The sequence below is a fragment of the Ursus arctos genome, unplaced genomic scaffold, assembly GCF_023065955.2.
Source record: "Ursus arctos isolate Adak ecotype North America unplaced genomic scaffold, UrsArc2.0 scaffold_1, whole genome shotgun sequence".
Taxonomy (NCBI): domain Eukaryota; kingdom Metazoa; phylum Chordata; class Mammalia; order Carnivora; family Ursidae; genus Ursus; species Ursus arctos.
In genome coordinates, this window is record NW_026622763.1 from 76,041,611 (window position 1) to 76,061,726 (window position 20,116).

Here is a 20,116-nt window from a genome sequence, read left to right on the forward strand (position 1 = left end):
CCACATTTGCCTCCCAGCAATGGCTGGGATAGTTCCGAGTCAGCTGCTCTTGGCTCCTTGGCCCCAGACGGGAGGACGGGGAGGTTGGGGAGGACGCCCTTGGCAGCTGCCAAAACCTGTTTCGTTCGGAGGATTTTCTTTCTGCCTTGCCCGGAGCTGGCATGGACTGCGTTAAGTGCATCTGGTGAAGCAGAGAAACAAGTTCGAAGTAGCGAGCCTTAGAAGTTTGCTCCTGGTAAGTTCCCCTGATAATTGCACATCCGACCCATCCCTCCTCGGTTCACGGCTCTTGAGTTCTTTTGAACCATTTGTTCTTTTTGTTTGTTTGTTTAGGATTTTATTTATTTGAGAGAGAGTGTGCGTGCGCGGGACGGGGTGGGGTGGGGAACGGAGGGAAAGGGACAAGCAGACTGTGCTGAGCCCGGAGCCCACGCAGCTGGAGAGCGTGGCCTGAGCCCAAATCAAGTGTCCAATGCTTAACTGAGCCACCCACGTGCGTCTGTTCCGGGTTTTCATAACCCATTTGTTCAGGTTTGTGCGGTGTAGAGAACAAAATGGAGTGTCTCATGTCCCTCAGGAGCCTGTGTCAGGCAATGACCCAAGTAGTTAGAAGTACTGCAGCGTCAGCTGATAATGAGCAGAACCAGAGGAGGTCTGCGGGAGCCTAAGACTGATTAAACCCCTGTAAGATATTATTTATTTACCTATGAGAGAGAGAGCACGAGCAGGGGGAGCGGCAGGCAGAGGACGAGGGAGAAGCAGGCTCCCCACTGAGCAGGGAGCCGGATGTGGGGCCTGACCCCAGAACTCCGGGATCACGCCCTGAGCCGACGGCAGACGCTTAACCGACTGAGCCACCCAGGTGCGCCCAATTAACCCCTTTATAAAGGGAAGGAATTTTGCAGCAAACTGTCAGACTCTTCAGACATGACCTCTCTGTGTCTGGCCACCCAAGAAAGGCAACTGCCATGGAGACCTCGGCCCCATCAGTCTCCCAGCAGAACCGAGATCCTTCGCGGCTTGGTCATCAGAAGCAGTAAGCGCCCAGAGCCGAGGGACCTGACCTTATCTCAGCTGCGCGCCCACAGACGGACTTCCCATTTGGCTCGTTCGCTCCCTACACCCTTCTGTTATCTCGTTGGTTGTGTGGTTTGTCTTGGCCTGCTCTGTGTGCTGTGTAAGGAGCCAAGTTTAATCCCTGGTGAAACGTCATGGAGTTTGGAATCCCGAACCTGCTTTCTAAAATTGGATCACCTTGGCTTTACGACCGAGGGCAGCCAGCACTGTGGAAAGACAGCGCTTGCGTGCGCGCGGTCCCGGCGTGCTCGTGGCCCGTGGCTGGAGTTGGGGCGCGGCGGGTGGGGGTGGTGAAGATAGCGTCGGAGCGAGGAGGGCCGTGAGGGAAACGGGAAGCCCGGGGGCGCGGGTGGCGAGCTCCCGGCCGGACCTGGTGTGTGTGTACGTGTGTACACGACAGGCCATGCTAGCTTCTAGCCCTTCCCGAAGACTCCGGGGAGGAGATTGGCTGACTGGTCTACTTTTAATTAGAAACCTATAACTAAGAAGAAAATGATTTTTATTGTAACATCACCTCCGCGGAGCTCTGAATGGCTTTCTTGGATTTCTTCCTTCCGTTTGGTTGCCTCCAAACAGCAGGTTTGGGTTTGGCTTTCTGCTCTTGCCTGGGAAGCTGTTTGGTTCGGTCGGTGAAGGCCCCCACGCCCCGACTTTTGGGGAAGAACAAAATACTAACAGCAGAAACTCTGGGCTCAGTTATAGATTTGTTTCTTCTGTGTTCTTCCTGAACTTTTGACTGAGAAGATGAGGAATACTCCTGTTCCCAGATAAAGTCCATTAGGCTATATTTTGAATAAATGGGGCAGCGGGCAGAGAGAAAGCCTGTTCTGCAGGAGGGAGAGAGAGGAGCTGGAGACAACGGAATAGGAGTCCGCGCTCAGAATGACCTGGGGCCTTGCTGGTGGCACTGCCCCTGTCCCCGCCTAGCCCTTCTCCCGGGCCTCTGCCTCCGCCAGCTCCTACACCATCCTCCCTGCCCGCGGCGCCTTACCCTCACTACCGAGGAGCAGAACACCCCCCCAAGCTGGTGGGCCACCTGCTGACGTAGTTCAAACTGCAGCATCTCCCAAGTGAACATGAAGGGTCCCGAGAGCTCCCCTGGACTTAAACCACCCACTTCAGATTTCCCCACAAGAGCCCCAAGTCAGATGGATGGTGGGGAAGAAATTGACTTTGAGTGGACGCAGGTGCAACATATTCAGTATTAAAGGTAATTTAAGTTTGTTGATTTCATTAAAATAGACATGTCTGTAGAGCTATTAGCAGTAAATGTAAAATTTTTATTCTACCAAGGTTAACTAAAGGTCAAATAAATTCGTGTTATTTGTTGCAATTTGTCAGCAAAAAGATGACTTAAAATGATAGTTAATTGTGTCTGTGTCATCAAGTTTTTGCGGACAACTGTTAGGAACAAGTAGGTTGAGGAAATAAAAAGGTTTAAAGCTTTCAAAACCTTTGGTAACCTGAAACTTTGAAGTTTTGCTAAGTTAAATGATGAATTGGGTTGAATTCATTGGATAACTAAGTCTTTTTCAAATAAGATAGAATACTGAAGCATTGGTGACTGAACATAGGTTTATCTGCTTTTGGCTTCGTAGTGCAGAGAAACAGGATGCCTGGGTCTGTTCGTAAACCTGCTTTGTGCTTTACTGAAAAACACATTTTTAGGAATTATGAAATATATTCATAAATTTCCGATCTAAAGTGTTCTGTAACAGAGTTTACAATTGTTTACCTACTTAGTTTTCACTGGAGACTAAGTTTCATTCATTCATTTAATTCCAGTATGGTTAATATACAGTGTTATATTAGTTTCAGGTGTACAATATAGTGAGTCAACACTTCCATCCATTACTCAGTGCTCATCATGATAAGTGTACTCTTAATCCCTTCACCTGTTTCACACATTCCCCCCCCCACCTCCCCTCTGGTAACCCCCAGTTCTCTATATTTAGGAATCTGGGGGGGGGGGTGTTGTTTGTCTTTTTTTCTTTGTTTTGTTTCTTAAATTTCACATGAGTGAAATCACATGGTGTTTGTCTTTCTCTGACTGACTTATTTCACTTAGTCTAGTACCCTCTAGATCCATCCATGTTGTTGCAAATGGCAAGATTCCATTCTTTTTAATAGTTGGGTAATATTCCATTGAATATATACACTATGTTTTCTTTATCCATTCATCTATTGCTAGACACTTGAGCTGCTTTCATATCTTGGCTATGGTAAATAATGTTGCAGTAAAAATAAGGGTGCATGTATCTTTTTGAATTAGTGTTTTTGTTTTCTTTGGGTAAATACCTGAAAGTATAATTACTGGATTATATGATAATTCTATTTTTAATTTTTTGAGGGACCTCCATATTGTTTTCCACAGTGGCTGCACTGTTTAGCATTACCACCAATAGTGCACAAGGATTCCTTTTTCTCTACATCCTCACCAACATTTGCTGTTTTTTGTGTTTTCTATTTTAGCCATTCTGACAGGTGTGAGGTGATATCTCATGGTTTTGATTTGCATTTCCCTGATGATGAGTGATGATGAGCATCTTTTCATGTGTCTATTGGCCACCTGTATGTCTTCTTTGGAGAAATGTCTGTTCATGTCTTCTGCCCATTTGTCATTAGGTTATTTGTTTTTTGGGGTTTTTTTTTTTTTTGGTGTTGAGTTGTATAAGTTCTTTATACATTTTGAGTATCAACCCCTTATCAGATGTATCATTTACAAAAATCTTCTCCCATTCAGTGGGTTCTCTTTTTGTTTTGTTGGTGGTTTCTTTCACCTTGCAAAAGCTTTTTATTTTGGTATAGTCCAAGTAGTTTAATTTTGCTTTTTGTTTCCCTTGCAAAAGGAGACACATCTAAAAAATATTTTTATGGCTGATGTCAAAGAGATTACTGCCTGTTTTCTTCTAGGAATTTTATGGTTTCAAGTCTCACCTTTAGGTCTTTAATCCATTTTGAGTTTATTTTTGTGTATGGTGTAAGAAAGTGGTTCAGTTTCATTCTTTTGCATGTAGCTGTCTAGTTTTCCCAACACCATGTAGTGAAGAAACTTTCTTTCTCCCATTGTATATTCTTGTCTCCTTTGTTGAAGAGTAATCGACCATATAATTATAGGTTTATTTCTGGGCTCTCTATTCTGTTCTGTTGATCTGTGTGGCTATTTTTGTGCCAGTACCATACTATTTTGATTACTACACCAATGTAGTATATTTTGAAATCTGGGATTGTGATACCTCCAGTTTTGTTATTCTGTTTGAAGATTGCTTTGACTATTTGGGGTCTTTTGTGGTTTCATATAAATTTGAATATTATTCTCTTTTTGTGGAAGAATGCTACTGGTATTTTGATAAGGATTGCATTATATCTGTAGATTGCTTTGGGTAGTATGGACATTTTATCAATATTTGTTCTCCCAATCCATGAGCATAGAGGATCTTTCCATTTGTTTGTGTCATCTTCAGTTTCTTTCATCAGTGTTTTATAGTTTTCAGGATACAGGTATTTTACTTGTTTAAGTTTATTCCTAGGTATTTTATTCTTTTTGGTACAATTATAAATGAGATTGGCTGTTGGTTTTGTTTTTGGTTTTTTTTTAAGATTTTATTTTTAAGTAATCTCTACACCCAACATGGAGCTCAAACTCATGACCTCAAAATCAAGAGTTGCAAGATTCAGGGGCACCTGGGTGGCTCAGTCAGTTAAACATCTGATGCTTGATTTTGGTTCAGGTCATGATCTCAGGGTCTTGAGATTGAGCCCTCTGTAGGGCTCTGTGCTCACCAGGGAGTCTGCTTGAGAGTCTCTTTCTCTCCCTCTCCTTCTGCCCCTCCCTGCTGTGCTCATAGTCCCTCTCACTCACTCTTTCAAAATAAATAAATCTAAAAAAAAAAAAAGGAGGTGCATGCTCCACTGAGTCAGCTAGGTCCCTGAGATTGTTTTCTAAATTTTTGTTTTTGATACTTCATTATAAGTGTATAGAAATTCAACAGATTTCTATATGTTGATTTTGTATCTTGAGACTTTACTGAATTCATTTATCAGTTCTAGTAGTTTTTTTGGTAGAGTCTTTAGGGTTTTCTACATGTGTTATCACGTCATCTGCAAATAGAGTTTCACTTCTTCCTCACCAATTTGGATGCCTTTTATTTCTTTTTCTTGTCTGATTGCTGTGGCTATAATTTCCAGTGCTATGTTGAATAAAAGTGGTGGAAGTGGACATCCTTGTCTTGTTCCTGATCTTAGAGGAAAAGCTCTGTTTTTCGCCATTGGGTATGATGTTATCTGTGGGTTTTTCATATAGGGCCTTTATTATGTTGAGGTATGTTCCCTCTAAACCTACGTTGTTGGAAGTTTGAGACTAAGGCTTCTAAAAGTAAAAATTCTGATAAATGTAATTAAGACTGCTGGAAAATAAGGAAAGCAACATTGTATGCAAGGAAAGTAAGATACGTTTTTGTTAAGATGGTATGAGGAATGGGAATACATTTTTGTTGTGGGAAAGGAAAGTAATTTTGTCCTAAAATGAGATTGGTTATTTAGAGAGAGAAGACTTAAATCAAAATCTGAATGAAAAAGAAAGTTGTAAGTTTTGAGGAAATCTTTGGAAAATAATTTTATGCATGGTCAGGGCTAAGATTAGAATGAATGAGTTTTTAAAGTACACTGGCATAAGATTGAGATCGTTTCTCTCTTCATTAAAAAGACAAAGTTTTCTTGGATTGTTCATCTGCTCTTGATAATAAATTGTAAACAGTTTTTTTGTTCTCTATTTCCAGAGAACCAAAGTTTCTATGTTGTCTTTATCAGGTCTTTGATTACTTAAAGTTAAAACTTCCCAATATAAAAGAGCCAAGTTTTGCCAACAAGTACATAACCTTCTATATTTGCCTTTAGAATCTCTTATTTCCAAACCTTGGTTAAATAGATAGTTAAATATTGAGTTTTATAATGATGTGTAATCGTATTTAAGCATGTGCTTTAAAACCCTCTGAGGTTTCTAACAAACTTCCCAAGATTTGAATTCTAAATGAAGTCTTTTTTTTTTTTTTAAAGATTTTATTTATTTATTTGACAGAGATAGAGACAGCCAGAGAGAGAGGGAACACAAGCAGGGGGAGTGGGAGAGGAAGAAGCAGGCTCATAGCGGAGGAGCCTGATGTGGGGCTCGATCCCATAACGCCGGGATCACGCCCTGAGCTGAAGGCAGACGCTTAACGACTGCGCCACCCAGGCGCCCCCTAAATGAAGTCTTTTTGACTAATTAGACTGTTTATTTGGTGTGTTATGTGGGAAGCACTGTCAAACATATGATAAACATTCTTAGGTTATATTGCATGGGCAAATGCTCTAACTGTCCTAGAAAATAGATTAAATTCCTAAAACTTGCCCTGGTTACAGAAGCATTTAAAGAGAACCTCTTTTCCTACAGTGAGTTTGCTAAAAAATCAGGACCTGTACCTGACTGTGAGAGTAGGAGAGTGTAAAGAAAGCTACATTTACAGCCCTTCAGTGCTAAAATCTGGACCCTGGTAAGAGAGTGGGGCTCTCTGACCTGGGATGGGATATACTTGAGAACATTGACCCTCCAGATTCCTTGAACCTTCTGACATGGTTGAAGTTGCCCATTCCCCGCCTTGCTAGAGGATAATGTCTCCAATATTCCAGATGAGCACAAAAAGCCTTCGCATAAAGCAGATGCCTCACAAAATGACTTATTTCCTCCTGAAGATCTGTCCTTGCCTGTCCTCATTGCTTCTAGACTACAATCAGGATTTTTGCCATGGCCTATTTGAGAAATCCTATCACTGCTTTGGGAAGAAAGGTGTTTACCAAAAGTGTCACAAGACCTGGCTAATACGTAGAGCAGGAACTGGGAGAACATGACTAGAATTGAACTTGAAGGTGTTGGACCAGGGATGGAGAGAATGGTGTAATACAAGGCTGGGTAAGGGAGAGGTTTTTGATATGGGGGAACTTTCCCTTGGCTGAGGATTTAATTCCAAGGGCACCCGAAGCTTGTCTTAGTATGCTGGTGCGAGCACACCTTGAAGCTCAGAAAAACTGATGGCCTACAGTAAAATAAGGAGGAGATGATGGAGTTGTCTTGACAGAATATTGAGGAAAGGGCCAAACTTCTTGGAGTGATAATAATAGACATGCTAAAATGAATTTATGATGTTAGATGAGAGAATCCGTCAGCTAACCATTTCCATGGAGCCACAGGACACTCTCTTCACTAAATCAATAAGGAACAGTACACCCAGCATCACTGAGAAGTTTAGAGGTAGGTCTCCCGTATAGGCCAGGATTATCAGTAGGGGCTGATACTAAAGAACTGGGTTTTTAGCATCAGTTGGGTTAAGTGGATTCTAGACTAGCAGAGGTCAAGGTGCAATATCCCATCATCAGAGGCAAGGTGGATGTAATTTGTCAGCAAATTTGAGTTGACAACTAGGGGAGCCCTGACCTTCAGAGCTCTGTGACAACTATGTCACCCCTCCTAGTGTTGAGATAGCATTTCAGAGTGCTGCTCAATGTATATAAAAAACAGAAAAGGTCAAGAACAAATGAGCAGAAAGCTGATGTTAGCTACCATGGTAAAAAATCATAATGCCTCTCCAGTTGTCAGATTTGAGTTGGTTCTCAAACCAACAACCCATAGATTGAGGGGAAGGCTGGGTTCCCTTAAGGAAGAACCCTTCAGGGGCGCCTGGGTGGCTCAGTCAGTTAAGCATCTGCCTTCGGCTCAGGTCATGGGATTGAGCCCCACATGAGGTTCCCTGCTCAGCAGGGAGCCTTCTTCTCCCTCTGCCTGCCACTCCCCCTGCTTGTGCTCCCTCTTTTTCTCTCTTTCTATCAAATAAATAAATAAAATCTTTAAAAACAAAACAAAAAAAAAAAGAATCCTTCAACACGTCAAGTGTATGCAGTGCCAGTTTTTCTTTGCTTTCCCCAAAGGCCATTACCATAGTAAATGTAAGCTGGGGAAATTGGAGTATCTAGCACTTTTCAGTCAGGGACTGAATGCTTGTGTCCTTCAAAATTTCTATGCTGAAACTCTAATTCCCAGTGTGGTGGTATTTTAAAGATAGGGCCTTGTAGGAGGTAATTAGGAGCCTTCATGATGGGTTGGTGCCCTTATAAGAAGATACCAGAGAGCTTGATCTTTCCCAGTCTCTCTCTCTGCCATGTGAGGATAAAGCAAGGTGTCTGCAAAACAGGAAGAGGGCTTTCGCCAGGAACGAAATTGATCAGCACCCTAATACTGGACTTCCCAGCTTTCAAAATGGCAAGGAATAGATATCTATTATTTAAGCCACCCAGTCAGTGGTATTGTTGTTATAACAGCCCAAAATAAGACAGGGTCTGAACTTGTATTTATCCTAGGGAAACCCAAATACCATCATAGCCTTCCTGTTAGAGTAGAGCACATGGACTCCAGATGGTAAATGGAGTCCTGGCCCAAGTCTGCCTCATCGTGAGTCTATTGGGTCCCAAGGTCTTACGCTACAGTCATGTCCCCTTTCTTTGAAATAAGGATGGACACATTTAGCAGTTGACAAAATCTTCACATTGATCCCTCAGCTGCAGTATAAGGGATATTGAAGTAGGAAAGGCCAAGTGGAAGCCTCTGAAACTGCTTCCCCACCCCAGCCAAGGTAGTAAATCCGAAGCAATGCTGCATCTCCAGTAGAATATTAAAGATCAATGAATGATACCCTCAAAGTCTTTAAAAATGTGGAGATGGTTGTATTTTCCATTTATTTCACCCATTTGGCATCTCCAAAAATGGATCGTGGTTGATAACAATGGATTAACCTAAATTTAAATTTAACTAAGTGGTAGCTCCAATTTTAGCTGCTGTATCAGGTTTAGTATCTATTGGATCAGATCAACACAGCCTATGGAACAGTATGCAAAAGAAAAAGAAAAACTATGCAGCTGGCGATTCGGCAGGGGCAGTTTTTCTAATCACATAAAGATAAAAGATGAGGACAGAAGAAAGTCACATTTACGTGGAACATCCAGTAATTCCTGTTCATGGTCTTCTCCCAGTGCTCTATTAGCTCTCCTACTCTCTTCCCCAGAATCTGCACGTTCCACAGACATCACGCCAGCCCACTTTATCAATGACCTCATTTAAATCAAACCGGGGGAAGTGGCAGGTATACTGACTACTCCAGAAACACACCCTTAAGTCAGAGTAAACCCCACACTGAGTCTGCCGGGTCAGCGATATTTTCAGGAAGAGGACTTACCAGTACATTCTCTGCAAAGTAGTGGACCCACTGTATCTTCTACCACTAAAGTGGAGGAGCAGTGCTTGGTAGACCCCTTTATGCTTTTGGAAATAGCACATATCCCACTTAGAAATACTGCTCTTACTCATTTACCAGGTAATTGAGAAGGCTGTCAATTTTGAGTGAGGCCCAGTGCAAGACAGAGCAATGCGGCAAGTCAGGCTGTGGTATAAACAGCCCTGCCTCTTGGGTCAGGGAATATGGCATGGTACTGGAAGTTTCCATGTAGAGAAGGATGTTGTGAGAAAGCCTCCAAAGAAGTGTGGCAGCATAAACCTCTCAGATTCTGCAGCGAGGGTCTGCTGTCTGTAGCAGAGATCTGCTCACCATTTGAAAAGTAGCTTCGGGCATGCAGCTAACCCTGACCATGAGACATCAAGTGAGTTTGTGACTCGAGCTGCCCACTCGCAGCTGAGGCTCTCAGACACCCTCACCCACCAGACACACACACAATCATGAGGTCAGGTGGGCAGCAGCCATCTGTCAAGTCCAAGACTGTGAAGAGTCTGAGACATTATCTGTCCTGGTTGATCCAGTCAGCCTGTCACTCTGTCACAGTGCTGCGCGCGCACACACACACACACACACACACACACACACACACAGCCTGTGAGACCTCTGCATTTAGACAACAGAACATTTACTCACACAGCATCGTAGCAGTGCCGACTGCCCACCTCCCAAGTCTCCACAGGGCCATGTGATGGGGTCAGATGTATCTGCAGTCCCAGGGTCCTTCTGAGCAGAGCTCTGAAGCTGTGAGACTCAGATTTGATATAGGGTGGCTGACACATCTGTGCCTTCTCTAGCTATCATTCTCTTTCTCGTTTCTCCGGGAGGAAGAAGGGGGAGAGTTCCTAGGTTTGTTGTTGTTGTTGTTGCTATTGTTAAGTACGCTCTACGCCCAGTGTGGGCTGGAACTCATGACCCCAAGATCAAGAGTCGCTTGGTCTACTAACTGAGCCAGCCAGGTGCCCCGAGAGTCCCAAGGTTTTTATTACTCTTAGAATATAAGCAAATGGACCCAGGGGGAACCTTTAACATTTCTGGAGTAATTCATGATCTCCGATTTCCAGGCGATGTTTGTCATTCAGTCATTCTTGAACCCAGAATGACAGTCATTTTGGCGCAGGAAGCACTGCACAAGCAAGTGTTCGTGAGCATTGTCTTCCGACACAGTCTATTGATGGGATGCATTTCAAGCAGGTCCGGAGGGCACAAGTAGGTCACATCATGTACTTATGTTGCACCAGCTTTTCTCCCTCATCTGACACCTTAGGCCTTGGGGCAGTGGAGGGAGGAGGTGAGTGGATGGCCTGTCGTGGATGGGACTGCTCAATAGGTAGGTATAGCTGAAAATGGACTGCTTTTGCAGTATAGTCCTGCTGGGGGGTGACTCTTGAAGATAGTGGTGAGGGAAAGACCTCCCAGTAGGCAGAGCTTTGAGCAGTATACCTGGCCATTAACATTTTTAGGGACAAAGGTGGCCTGATGTAAGGATATACATGGATTCCTGAGCACCAGGAGCAAGTAAGTTAGTGGGTAAGCCAGGGGCCTGAAAGGACTAACAACTGAGAGATTGGAAACAAAAGGCCTGGAGACAAAGCAGGTGGACAGCCCCACAGGTGTGGGCAGGAGAAGATACCCACCACTCAGAGCATGGCAGGCACTGAATAACCAGGTGGTTTGGATGACCCATCTGTGAAAGGCCAGCCACCCCCTTTCCTGCATAGGGGGCCTTGAAACTAGGATGATAGGAATGAAGACAGTGAATGGGCCCAACAGTAAAACTGTATTCTCTCCGGTGGGGACATTAAGACTGATATAACTTCTCCACTGTTGTATGTCTGACCTGTTGATGTTGTCTCCCAGTACGGTATTTTGCCTCAAGAAGACCAATGAGCCAGCTGGTGGCAAATGTATTGTATCAGACTGCTTCTACTCTGGAAGGGACAGCAGTTTTCCCTAAGTGGAATTTGACACATATTCCAAATACAGATTAGCCTTCCTTGTCCTAGTGCTTTGGCCAGCACCACTATCCAGGGGCTTACAGAATGTCTGCTTTATCATAATGGGATCTTGCTTAAAAATCCTATCAGAAACAGTTTATGACAAAAGAGGTGGGTTTTTTGTTTGTTTTTTAAGATTTTAGTTATTTATTTGAGAGAGAGTGAGTGAGTGAGAGAGCATGAATGGGAGAAGGGGCAGAAGGAGAGGGAGAGGCAGGCGGAGCCTGATGCGGGACTCGATCCCAGGCCCTGGGATCATGACCTGAGCTGAAGGCAGATGCTTAACAGACTGAGCCACCCAGCAAAGGAAGTATTATAATGGGCACATGACCATGGGATTTACCAGTCCTATTATACCACCTCACCTACGAGCTATTGATTAGATAGAATACTGTAACAGCCTCTTAAAAGTGTTGCCAAGACACCCACTTAGGGGAAATGATCTGAGAGCACTATCCTTCACGATGTGGTATATGCTTTGTACTAGCGACCGTTGTATGCTGCTGCGTGCCCACTGTGTAGAACGTGTGTCTGGGAAACAGCAGGTGGAGTACAGTGGCTTCTTTCACCATTGCTCCAGCGACTCACTTGGGACCAGTTCTGAACAAGAGGTTCTGTTCCAAGGACAGGAGGAAGCTTCCACAAGGGGATGGATACCCAGTGAGAGTTCCATTAAACCTGCTGCTATGACTGCTGCCTGAATATGTGGGGCTCTTTCTGCTGGTTGATCATCAGCCAAATAAAGATAGTAGCACACCGGCAGGGAAATTGGCCTGATTATTATGAAAGACAGGGTTGCTGCTACAGGGGCTGGGCAGACTCTCTCTTGGTACACCTATGACTTGAGAATTCAAGTGGGCAATTGTACCAACCATGGCCTTACAAGGGTAAGGTAAGCAGGGACTCAGTTGCTTCAGAAGGGATGAAGGTATGGGCATCCCATCAGGGGCAAGCCTTCTAGACCAGCAGAGTACAAATCTAGAATGTGTGATAGAAGAGAGAGGTGATAAATATCAGTATTGGCCTCAGGGCCAATTGTAGCAGTGTAGACTTTACAGCTTATTCTAATGAACCTCCTGTCATAAGTTCCTTCCCCCCCCCCCCTCTTTTTAAAAGATTTATTTTATTTTGTTTGTTTGGGGTGGGAGGAATAGCAGAGGGAAAGGGACAAGCCGGCTCTGTGCTAAGCACAGAGCTCAACAAGGGGGTTGATCCTATGCCCCCGAGATCATGACCTAAGCTAAAATCAAGAGTCGGATGATTAACTCACTGAGCCACCCAGGGGCCCCTCCTCCTTTTTTAAAATTATGACTGGCCACCACCTGGAGGAAGCAGTGACAGGAAAGAGTAAACTTAATATAGGTCCTGAGCGGATCTCAACAATGCAAAGAGTGAACTGTAGTAAACGTTGTGTCCTCCTTATCTCCTCAGGCCTTACCAAAATAGCGCATACAGGTCTCACTTCTCCTATCAATAGTTGCATCTTTTTGCCTGAGGACTTCGCCTGAGCCAGAGCTCAAACTGCCTAAAAGCAGAATTCAGAAGTGCCAAGAATTAACAACCGCCTGGTGTTTATTCAGAGCAGCCAAAATCAGTGACTAAGGAGTTGGTGTATAAATATCTCTGGCCCCTCAACTGGAATAACTTTAAGACACCTGTGCTTCCCAGAGTTCCTCGGTGGTATTAAACTCCAACTATCCACGAATGGTAACTTGCTTGATCCTGTACCCTATATTAGATGTGTCTCCTTCCCGGTCTCATTTCCCCATTCCACAGTTGGTCCTCCATAGGATTAGCTCCCCGATAAACTATTTGCACTCAAACTCATGTCTAAGGGTCTTCCTCTGGGGGAACCCAAACTGACTGAGACTACCTGAGTACATACCTCAGGAGTAAAAGTAGACTGGAAATAGATCAGTCCTAAAAATGACTGAAACCTACTTTCAAATCAGCTCTATACCTGATTGGATTAGAATGATTTCCTTTCCTCTATTTACATGTCAGAAGTAAACGTAAATCCTCCCAGGAGAAAGACATCATCCTGGGCTCCAAATTATGTCTGTAATTTCATACATAATGCCTGGCATTCAAATGAAAGTAGCCAGCCCAACAAAAAGACAAAAATGACTGAAAATCAAGAGGGAAAGTGGACAAGAGGAATAGATCCACAGGAGGTTCCAGATTTTAATATTATCACACTTGATTAAATTATTTTCAAAGAATTATGACCATATGTTCAAGATAACAGCAAGGGAGGACTTTAGCAGAAAACTAGGAACTGTGAACTAGAATCATTATAAAAACTAGAGCCAAAATATATCTGAAATTAAGACTTTAATAGATGAAATTAACAGAAGACTGGACAAACTAAAGAAGATTAGTTAACTGGGCAACAGACCAGAAGAAAATCCCCAAACTGAAAAATGGAGAAGATGGGAAATATAAAAAGAACATGAGAGGCACTTCCAGAAGACAGACTGAAGTACTTTTCCCTGCTTCTTCCACTAAGTACAACAAAAATCCCTAAGCATCATACGTAAAACAAGAGACTCCGAAAGGTTCAGAGAAGGCAGAGCAGCTGGGGACCTTAGCTGGATCTGAGGAATGACATGGTTGTTTTCCTGGGTTTTCTTTTTTAGAAAAAAAATTTTTAAGAAGATTTATTTGACAGAGAGAGCACATGAGTACAAGCAGGGGGTGCAGGAGAGGGAGAATCAGGCTCCCCACTGACCAGCCGCATAAGGGCTCTATCCCAGGACCCTGGATCATGACCTGAGCTGAAGGCAGGCACTTCACCGACTGAGTCACCCAGGCGTCCTGAGACAGAAAACTTTTAAAAGACAATGATTGCTCTCCTCCAGGCAAATACCACAGAAAAAACCATGGCCCTACTTCTACTCTTGCCAGCAAAAACTTAAGTGGGGATCCCAGATTTCCACCCTTGCCAGGTTCTGTGCCCCCAGTGTACTTATGCCCCAGGATGAGTCCGATCGGATTTCTTCAGCTCCTCAGGCCTGCTCCCTGAAGAGTTAGTACAGTTCCCGGGCCTTGGCTGGGGTTGGTCCTGCGCCAGTTTTCTCAAATTAAGAAAGAACAGTGGGAATTCTTTTTTTTTTTTTTTTTTTTTGAGATTCCTCAACCCCTGACGAGGCGGTGTCAGAGAAGGGCGAGTAGGGAGCTGAGACTCTTACCCCTGCTGGGTGATAATGCTCCTTCCAACCTCCTGTTGTGTCCACTGGGAGAGCCTGGACTTTCATCCTCACTCATGGTAATGAGATACCCCTCCCTCTTCCTGCTGGTGTGGCATTTGAGGAGGCCAGGTGGAGAGTCTCAGAACTTTCATGCTGTCCAGAGATAACATGGATTGAGGCCACTCCACCCTGTGTCCCTGGAGCCCTATGAGGTAGCAGGTAATGAAGCAATCTTGCGCCTCCTAGCCAGAGTGATAGTAGAGGCCTCATGGGGAGTCAGAACTCCCAACTCTGTCAGCAGGGAGGAGGAGCTCCTCCCGACCCTGAGTGTTAACATAAGCTGAATGGAGATCCTGGACTCCCTGCTCCACCCCCACCCCCCCACACACAACCTGGTAGTAATGAGGCAGTACGTCTGTTTTCCCACCAGGGTGTGTCAGAGAAGGCCTGGAGAAATTGAATAAGTAAGATCCAGAGTCTTTTATGAATGCCAAAAAATGTCCAAGTTTCAGTAAAAAAGAAATCACTTGTCATACCAAGAATCAAGAAAATACCAACCTGAATTTAAGAATATCAATAGATGCCAAGATAACACAGAACTTAGAATTACCCAACGATTTTAAAGCAGTCATGACAAAAATGTTGCAATGAGCAATTACAAAAACACTTGAAACAAATGGAAAACTAGAAAGTCCAGGTGGAAATTTTATAACTGAAAAATATGATATTTTTGGGGGGAAAACCCCCAAGGCATGGGCTGAACAGCAGAAAGGAGGGAACTGAGGGAAAAATTGGTATTCTTGAATAATAGAAATTATCCACTAGGAGTAACAGAATAGATTGGAAGAAAAAAAAAAAAAAAAGGCCAGAGGATCAGGGGCCTGTGGAATTATAACAAAAGATCTAGTATTCATGTCATTAGAGTTCCTGAAAGAAGAAAGTGGGCAGGCTGAAAAAGTATTCAAAGAAATATGGATGAAAAAAATTTGGCAAAAATAGAAACATTCAGATTTGAGAAGCTGTGTATCTCTCAGGATAGGATAAACCCAAAGAATTAACACGAAGGTACATCACAAACATCTTTTGAAAACCCAGCCAACCACTGTATTTTTGTAAAGTTTTACCAGAATGCAGTGACACCCATTCATTTACATGTTACCTACAGCTGCTTTCTCACTACAAGAGCAAACACACACACTTAAAACATATATAAGAAAAAAATACCGTGGGGGCGCCTGGGTGGCTCAGTTAAGCATCTGCCTTCGGTTCAGGGCGTGATCCCAGCGTTCTGGGATGAAGTCCCACATCAGGCTCCTCCGCTGGCAGCCTGCTTCTTCCTCTCCCACTCCCCCTGCTGTGTTCCCTCTCTCGGTGGCTGTCTCTCTGTGTCAAATAAATAAATAAAATCTTAAAAAAAAAAAATACTGTGAACCCTCACTGATCCATCACCCAGTTTCAACTATTAGCTCATGGCCAATCTTATTTTGTTTATACTCCCCTACACCCTACCCCCTCCACTTCTCCCAACCCCCCTGGATTATTCTGAAGCAAAACTAAGACAGCATAACTTTTCCGGGAATCCTTTTCTGAGACTGTTGAAAGGGCAGCAATTTTCTCTCTTCCACATGGAGAATACAAGCCAGGAGCTGCAGGCAACCATTCTTGCAACCATTCAGAACCTTCTAGTGACTTCCTATCTCATACAGAACAAAATCTAGTCTTTACAATAATCTACAAAGTAGAGGTGCCTGGCTTGATCAGTCAGTAGAGCATGTGACTCTTGAACTTGGGGTTGTAAATTTGAGCTCCATGTTGGGTGTAGAGATTACTTAAAAGTAAAATCTTAAAAAAAGTGAAACAAAAACCACAATGATCTACAAAGCCCTATTTAGTCTGGCCCCTGGATCTCTCTCTAACCTCATTTCCTAACAATCTAATACCCATTCAGCTTCCACTGTTCTGCTCTTCTTGCTGTACAGTGAACGCGCTGAGGATGCTTCTGCCTCAGTGGCGGTTACTATTTCCTCTCCCTACACAATGTTCCCTGGGTTATTATCTGCATGGACCTCTCCCTAACTTCCTAAGAATTCTACTCCAAAAAAAAAAAAAAAGGTCATCATCCACTTATTCAACAAATACTTAGCACTTTCTATCTTCCTCGGATTGTTACAGCTTCTTGGGATACACAGTGAACAAATTAAAACAGCTGATGTCACGGAGCTCACCTTTCAGCAGTGTAAAAGTAAACAAACTCCTGTAGAGAAAAACAAAGCCGAGAAGGGGAATATGGATGGTGTTAACAAGGGAGGCTATGGCAATTTTTAGTAACCAGGGAAGGCCTCACAAATATAAACATCAGGAGGAGTGAAATGCGTGTATCCAGAAGAGGAAGGACTGTACTTGTTATGTTTGAGGAGTAAGGCCAGTGAGGCCAGAGCACTGTAGAGGAGAAAGTAGCTGGCATGTGGTCCGAAAGATGGAGTGGCACGGCAGATACTCATAAGGTGATTATAAGGACTTTGGTAAACAGAAATGAAAGCCTTCAGAAGATTTTGAGATGAGTAACTTGACATTTAATTTTAACAGGCTCACTCTGGCTTGTTTGTAGACACAGGACACTTAGGGGTGGGTTTTTGATTCCACTGGTGGTCCAAATTCTCTACCACGTCTTTTGTCTGCACCTTTTGCCATGTAACCTTGTAATGTCCTCCCATGTAGATGCTGGGACCCAGTCATGTGACTTTGACCAACAGGATGTTAGCAAATTCATTCACTGTGGGACACTTGTCCTGAGGGGGCAGGCTAAGCCTCACTGCCTCACTTTTATTTTTACCCCCCACCACCCCTCCTCGCTTTTAAATCTAAGCCCTTAAGGTTTATGTCAATCTAATACATCTTACTTTCAAACATGTAACTAATACACTCCTCTCACATCTTAGGCTGTTAATTAGTACAACTGAATATCCATATCACCATCTTCAATGGCAAAAATAACTCAAAAATTAGGACTACAGTATGGTTATGTAATTCGAGATTATCTAAGGTTGTCATTCAAAATGTACTATATCAGGGGCACCTGGGTGGCTCAGATGGTTAAGTGTCTGCCTTTGGCTCAGTTCATATCTCCGGGTCCTGGGATCGAGCCCCATGTCAGGCTTCCAGCTTGGCGGGGAGTCTGCTTTTCCCCCTCTGTCTCTCCCCCTGCTCATGCTCTTTGTCTCAAATAAATAGATAAAATCTTAAAAAAAACCAAAACTATCATGGGGTGCCTGGGTGGCTCAGTTGGTTGAGCCTTCGGTTTTTGTTTTGTTTTTTAAGATTTCATTTATCCACCTGACAGAGATAGAGACAGCCAGAGAGCGAGGGAACACAAGCAGGGGCAGTGGGAGAGGAAGAAGCAGGCCCCCAGCGGCAGAGCCCAATGCGGGGCTCGACCCCAGAACACTGGGACCACGCCCTGAGCTGAAGGCAGACGCCCAACGACCGAGCCACCCAGGCGCCCCGAGCCTTCGGCTCTTGATTTCAGCTCATATTAGGACTTCAGGGTTGTGGAATCAAGCCCTGTGTTGGGCTCTGCTCAGAGTCTGCGTGTCCCTTTCCCCCTGCTCTCTCTCAAATAAATAAAATCTTAGGATGCCTAGTGGCTCAGTCGGTTCAGCATCTGCCTTCGGCTCAGGTTATGATCCCAGGGTCCAGGGATGGAGTCCCTCAAGGGGCTCCTTGCTCAGCAAGGAGCCTGCTTCTCTCCGTGCTTGTGCTGACAAAAAAAGTACATAAAATCTTTAAAGTCAAGTCTTAAAAAAAAAAAAACAAAGGGGTGCCTGGGTGGTTATGTCGGTTGGGGGTCTCTTGGTTTTGGCTTAGGTCATGGGATCGAGCCGTGTCAGCTCCACGCTCAGTAAGGAGTCTGCAATTTTCTCCCCCTCTCTAAAATGGAATTAAAAAAAAACATGCTAAAAAAATAAAATGTACTATCATTTAGGGTTTACTCAAGAAAAAAATTCAGACACCCTCTGCACAGGCAATCTTAATGTAATTTGAGTGGGAGTTAACCTTAAGACTAATTCTATTGCAAGGAACCAATGGAACATGGAAAATACCAATCAAAATATACGTGGCTCCCTTCAGAACTAAGAGCTTATGTACAATCTAAGCTACTATTCCATTTGTGTATATGGTTTTTTTTTTAAGATTTTTACAGAGAGAGAGAGCACAAACAGGGGGAGTGGCAGGGAGATGGAGAAACGGGCTTCCTGCTTAATCTGAGGACCCGGGTATCATGACCTGAGCTGAAGGCAGACACCCAACCGACTAAGCCACGCAGGCACCCCACCACTAGTGCTTTTCATCTATTAAACATACACATAACTCTGAGATAAATAGTATAATAATCCTTAGTTTTACAAATATAGACAAGCATAGACTTAGTGACATTCCAAAGTCCTGCAGCTAGTAAGGGCTAGTTTTCAAACTAGACAGTCTGGCTCTGGAGTTCAGATCCTCGTTCTAGTAATAAGAATTTATACTATGGCCTACAAATCTGCTTAATTTTTAAATTTCTAAAAAACCCCAGAACTCTCTTCAACAAACAGTGTAGGAACTGGACATCCACATGCAAAAAGATTAATCCTTCACAAAAATTAACTCAAAATGTATTAGACTTAAATGTGAGATACAAAACTGTAAAACTCCTGCAAAGAAAACCTACATATCTTGGGTATAGTGACTTTTTAGAGACACTAAGGGCATAACCCATGAAGAACTGACAACCTAGATTCTAAAAATCAACTTCTGGGGCGCCTGGGTGGCGCAGTCATTAAGCATCTGCCTTCGGCTCAGGGCGTGATCCCAGCGTTATGGGATCGAGCCCCACATCAGGCTCCTCCGCTATGAGCCTGCTTCTTCCTCTCCCACTCCCCCTGCTTGTGTTCCCTCTCTCGCTGGCTGTCTCTGTCAAATAAATAAATAAAATCTTAAAAAAATATAAAAATAAAAATCAACTTCTGCTCTGTGAATGACACTGCTCTGTGAATGACAAGCCAGACTGGAAAAAAATATTTGTAAGACACAGCTACTTAAGGACTATTATCTCAAATATAAAAAGAACTCTTAATATATCCTATTTGATCTAGCAATCACTTTTTATCTACCCTAAAGAATTGGAAACTTACATCCAACACAAACCTGTCCACTGGTATTTTTAGCAGCAGTATTTATTCATAACTGTCTTGGAAGCATGTAAGATGTCCTTTAGTAGGTGAATGGGTAAGCTGTGGTACATTCAGACTGTGGAATACTAATTCAGAACTAAAAAGAAATGAGTGATAGAGCTATGAAAAGAGGGAGGAAACTTAAATGCACATTTACGTGACAGAAATCTGAAAGGCTAAATACTACAGGATTCCAATTATAGGACATTCTGAAAGAGACAACACTACAGACAGAAAGATCAGTGGTTGTCAGAGGATGGGAGGGGAGGGCAGGATAAAAGGCAGAGCACAGATTTTTAGAGCAGTGAATATGCTCAGTATTCTGC

At 43.5% G+C, this 20,116-nt stretch overlaps 1 protein-coding gene across 1 annotated transcript in view; it reads left to right on the top strand.

Moving 5' to 3' along the window:
* The window catches only part of NIF3L1 (NGG1 interacting factor 3 like 1), a 70,858-nt gene continuing 50,742 nt past the window's right edge, over window positions 1-20,116 (top strand). The window contains exon 1 of the mRNA XM_044381306.3: window positions 1-235. The gene's annotated coding sequence lies outside the window, so the exon portion shown is untranslated. The remainder of the gene's footprint in view (window positions 236-20,116) is intronic.